The following is a 5,445-nucleotide window of genomic DNA, read 5'->3' on the forward strand; positions in this document are numbered from 1 at the left end:
GGCCGTCTTCTCCCGGGAAAGCCGGCGTCGCCCGGCGGGAGGCACCTGTTCCTCTGCAGGCGGCGCCGTTCGTAGCGGGAACAAACGCGTGAGGGAGATCTCGGGGCCGTGACGGCGCCGTTTCAGAGTTGTTTACGTTCGTGTGACAGTGTCAAACCCTAATGCTCCGTGAGCGCCGACCAATATAAGGTGGAGCTGTAGCTGATGCATAGAGCTGGTAATGGTAAGTCTTAGTTTGCATCGTAGATCATACAGTTTAGTTAGCGTAGAGTGTTTGTTACAGAATTAACTGCCTGCTGTCATTGGTGTCAGCATAAGTAACCGGCAGTGATGTGTTCCTCATCCTTGTGCGCACGCTGCTGTGCCTTTGGGTCTCTGTTCTTTCTGTCAGCTGCAAGCGGCCGTGCTCCGCTCTGCAGCACTTGAAACTTTTTCATCGCTGGAGTAGGCAAGGGAGGTTCCTCTGTGTGGAAACTGGAGCAGTTGCATTGGTTCTTGAAGTCCGATTTCAATGTGCTCTCCTCTTCATGCTCAGTGCTTTTTTCATCAGGGTGTTACACATAATCATGTTTGTTGACTGAGGATGAGAATTATGTGGAATAGCCCTGCAGGGGAAGACAAGAAATATTGCATTGAGGATTATGAAATAGAGCAATGTTTGATTAGTAAGGAAATGGGTTTTGCTTTTCTGCCACTTAATAGAGCTCCATATGGCTGCTTCTCAGCATCAGAGATGACTTCTGTTTACTTGCGCTCTTTTGAACAGGGAGCATGGTTCCCTTTGAGCTTCTGTCCTTGCTTGTTGCCTCTTTTTCCAGATTTTTTCTCTCCAAAATACTTCTATTTCTGTTCCTTTTCTCTATGAGGTTTAGGTCCCTACTTGTAAGAGGAATGAACAAAGAACAAAGTTGATAACAGTTTTTGTTAAAATTAAAATATTTTTTCAGAGTAGCTTATTTTTAATTCCTTTTCTTCCACTCAGTGCAGTATTTCTCTGGTCAGGTGTGTGTACTGACTGGCAGTGGCAGATAGAGGTGTCTAGATTCAGCTAACCTTTTTGTAATTCAGATGATAGAGAGTATGGGAAATCCAGTATTTCTGAGACTCTGAGCAGCTTACTGTTAATATTTGTGTGATGGAATAATGACACTAATGAGTTCTATGATTATTTTACTATAAGCACAAAAGACTGGAGGAGGAGATAGAACAGGAGCTTTGAAAGGAATATTGCAGCATTCTTCTGCCAAAGCAGTTAATTTCTGTATTTGTGTATGAGGGGGCAATTCCTAAAACATCCTAATGCTTTCTGAAGATATGGTACCAAAAGGAGAATTGCACTTTTAAGATGAAAACGACTTTAGTGCTGCTTTAGTTGCAGGTGTCAATGTGATCTTGGTTATTGGCTGTTAATGCCTTCATTATAAGCGTATTGGGTCTCATATCAAGAAGTCCTCTCCCACTCAAAATGCAGAGTCTGCATGAATATTTATTTACATCTTCATGTCCAGCAGCATCCTCACTGGAAGGTTTAGCTGCTCTAGCAGTTATTGTAGTTATTTGTAGGTATAAAACTTTGACAGGCTTGAGGGGTTTTCTCTAAATACCTATTTCCTTAATTTTCTCTTCTCTTGGGTTGTCAGCATAAGGCTGTGACTAATCTTTATCACTTATCATAGGCTTTTAACTAGGATAAGTTTTCTGCAACTCTCTTACCAAGGCAGACTGCAGAAATAGAAAATACTTCAAGACACAGATGTTGAGATGGTGCTCAAAGATGAGAAAATGGAAGAAGCATAAGAGGAGCAATTTTATATCCATTCATATTTTTAACAGAGAGAGTGCTGGTAGGTAGTGGAAAGGAGACAATCCAGAGAATAACCTGGATATAATAGCAATGTTTTAACTAGGCAGTGAATCCTTGTATGGGTAGGCGCTTTTATTAAGCAAATTATTTTTGGGGTTATTGGTCTATTTCTTCCAGTGCTAGAAGTAATGTCTGTTTCGCGTAGCTCTTGAAGCTCTCCAAGTGGATTGCTGTGGCTGGGCACTAAGACATCCTGCAGACTCAGGCTCATTTTCCTTCTCTAAAACAGATCAGTTGGAAAGAGGCATTGCAGGAAAAACTTGGAAAGGGATGCTCACTATTGAAGTACTTGCAGGAATTTTGGTACAGAAGGTGTGAAACCAGGGGCTTTGTTAGACTGAAACAAAGTAATAAACTGTCAAAATAATAAAATAGGTTTGACCTATGAAGAAGGGAAATATTTTAGTAATCCCTGCTTTTAACAGTAAACTTATGTTTTGTATTTTTTTTCTAGAAAAACTGTGTGGATTGCAGTAGAACTAGCACATTTATGGCATCTGAAAATAGGCAAGTGAGAAATTACTTTTTAGTATGGAAAGATAAAAACTTTATCTTTCAAGCACTGTTTTCTGAATTAAATCCTTCTCCAGGTTCCTTATATTACAGCTTCCTGAAGAATTTGTATGCAGCCAAGGAATTACTGTTTCTGGTGTTTCAGATGAGAAAACTTATTTAGCAGGTGACCAAGTTAGGTTATGTACATGTCATAAAGAAGCAGAAAAGGGGAAGGAGCTGATTTTTTTTTTTGTCCCTCCCCGCTTCCCTTTCTGCCATCTTTTGCAGGTGCGCTAGTGGAAAATGGTTAAGGTCTAACTAAAGTGTATGAAAGGACTGAATGCACAAAGCTGGCTGTTTGCTCTAGAACCTTATTTTTCACACCTTATGGATTCTGCTCAACAGTGCTGTAGAAAATAACTGGTTTGTTGTGTGAGTGAATATTGAAGTTGAGACTTGCTCTCTGCTTTAAAAGACAAGCTGTAAGTATTTCACCTGACAAATATTCTGTAATTCTTTATGGTGAAAGATTGCAAGGATTAACTTGCTTAGCATATTCCTCTGAAAAGAAAGTATTAAATTTGATGCTCAGTTCTTCAGTAATCCTGCAGGAATTTGATTTGCAGTACTTGACTGTGCTGTCCAACCGTTGTACACTCCATTTATGTGCTGCAACCGCTGTGTGGCTGCTTCTCTGCTTTTCACCCCGAACTGTTCCCTTTGCCTCCTAGAATTGCTCACCAGGGCCCTGGTTTAGGAAGGCCTTTTGTGTCTGTTAGCGTGGGCCCCATCCGCGCCGTGCAGCACCTCTTCGTGTTGGTGTGCGTCAGGAGATAACCGATGGTGTCGAACATGATCTAGACTACTGCGATTACAGATGGCTTTTGTTTTCTCGTGAGCTGGCCTGGATCTGTTTGTGTGAAATGAATTCTCAATGGCTTGTTTACATATATAGCTATTTGGGCCATAGGCTGCCTTTAGGTTCTTGGAGATTTTTGTGGTTTCCTGTTTCTGATCTGTTTTGAGGCTCGGGGTGGGGGGAGGTGGTGGAAGGAGGCCTTAAGTAGTCTCTGCCCCTGAAGGTGCTGGGAGGTTAGAGGGTGAATGGCTGGTATGCAGGTTCTTACAGATGCTTTCATTAGCTTTAAATCTTACCCGAATTTGGAATTGGGATCCTGGAAATTAGTGGCGGGAAATACCACTGTTTGTGTAAGGTTGTAACACTTTGAAAAAAGGTATTTGCTTTTATTAAAATGTTTGGATCAGTGTTGCTCTGTGAGAAGTTCATTTCTGTAGAAACAAAGTCAGTCTTGTGAATGAAATACTTTTATTCCCTAAATGAAGAGTCAAAACAATCTAACAATGTGGAATTGTTCTCTGTGCTTCCAAATCCTTGAGCCTATTGGTTGTTTTTGCTGATATAACATGGATCTGATTTCCTCTTTACTTGCTTACAGATGATCTGTGTTATAGATTTACTGCAGAAAGTGAGGAACCGGTGGTAGGTGATTGGCATTCTACCTCCTTCATAACTGAACCAGAATGTTTCTGGAGTTCTGTGATTATTTTATATAAACAATACAGTAAGGCTGCCCAAACTTTAAAACACTTCTTTGTATACTGTGAACTTTTTGAGGATGTACATCCAGAAAGCTTAAGAAGAAAAATCAATAAATTTTGGTTCTTCTGCAAAGTTAATCTTCTAGTAGAGATGCAGTTGTTGTTGCTCGTGCTTTGCAGCAGTGCCATATTTGTTTGATGCATACTGCGTGCTTAGATATATTAAAATTTGTAGTGGTAATAAAATAGTGAAGATTTTTATGTCTGTCCTGTAATTCAACTTATCTTTGGCAGATTTGTTATTTTCTTTCTTGTTCGGTTTTCAAACTCTCAGTATGTTGTGCTCAGAAGGAAACAGTTTCTATGTGGAAGCAAATTAGAAACAGCAGCCTAAAGAGCTTGGGACAGTAGGTAGTGTTATAGACTAGCTTTTGAAAGCAGAGCGCAATGATGCGATCAGTGGTCATCAGTGTGGTCCATGATGTGCAATAGGCGAGTCTGCTGTTGCGATATGGATCCCTGCTTAGGCTGCCTGCCCGGCTGGGAAGCGTTGGCCGTTCCTGGAAGGAGAACATCCTTCAGCTTCCGAGAACTGCAGATGCAGTTTAGGTGGATTTTAAACTCTTCAGTGAATGGTTTCATATCTCACTAAAAACATCTGTATCCAGCAGAAGCAGAATCTTAAATCTGATTTTTGCAGAAGGGCGGCTGTACAAGGTTCGACTGGATGAGCTAGCCTGTATTCTGTCCATGGTGTACGTGGTGACACAAACACGTGTAATTTCTGCAGACACGTTCTTTGGAATCTTTCAAAATAAAACTGAGAAGGTAAATAGTACAGGACACAAAAGGCCTAACAAGGATATGTGGAGTGTGGCGTGTAGGATTGACCTTTGCTATGAATGTTCAGGTGCAATGTATCTAGTTGCATAGTTCTGTCATTTCTTATCTAACTGATACTTTATTGCATCTTCCTCTGTCCTTCTTGTTCTTAATCTTGACTTTCCTTTGAGAAAGTCAGGGGACCAAGTGACGTTGTACCTTGGCTGGAAATAACCTCCTGTTCCTGCTTAGTCCTTTACTCTTGTCTCCTCTTCCCTTAGGACTTTTCTATACTCTCTTCATTGTGACTTAGTTTCAAATATTGTGTAAGGAAATATATATATCCAGCACCTTTTCCTCCCTTCCTCTCAGTGCTTTATGGTGCTTTCATGGTGGTGGTTTTTTTTTCTTGCTTGTTTGTTTTTTTTCAAGACGTCTTGCTAGCTGCAGAATCTAATCAGATTCCCCACAGTGCTGCTGCTTTTTTTTCCTGTAAAACCTCAGTTCCTCTAGAATAGCCTCACTGGAGCCACTTCATCATCTAAATCCTGATATTTAGTCTGTGTGCATGGGTTTTCCATTTTTCCATTTCAATTAGCGGGATGTTTCTTATACTGGCATCCCTTCGGTTGTTGAGCAGTCATGCTTGTGTCACCCTTGCTGCACTCTTGATAGGAAAGAGTGCAGTTTGTTTTAATCCTGGG

This window comes from Mesitornis unicolor, unplaced genomic scaffold (genome assembly GCF_000695765.1).
Source record: "Mesitornis unicolor isolate BGI_N332 unplaced genomic scaffold, ASM69576v1 scaffold16328, whole genome shotgun sequence".
Classification (NCBI taxonomy): domain Eukaryota; kingdom Metazoa; phylum Chordata; class Aves; order Mesitornithiformes; family Mesitornithidae; genus Mesitornis; species Mesitornis unicolor.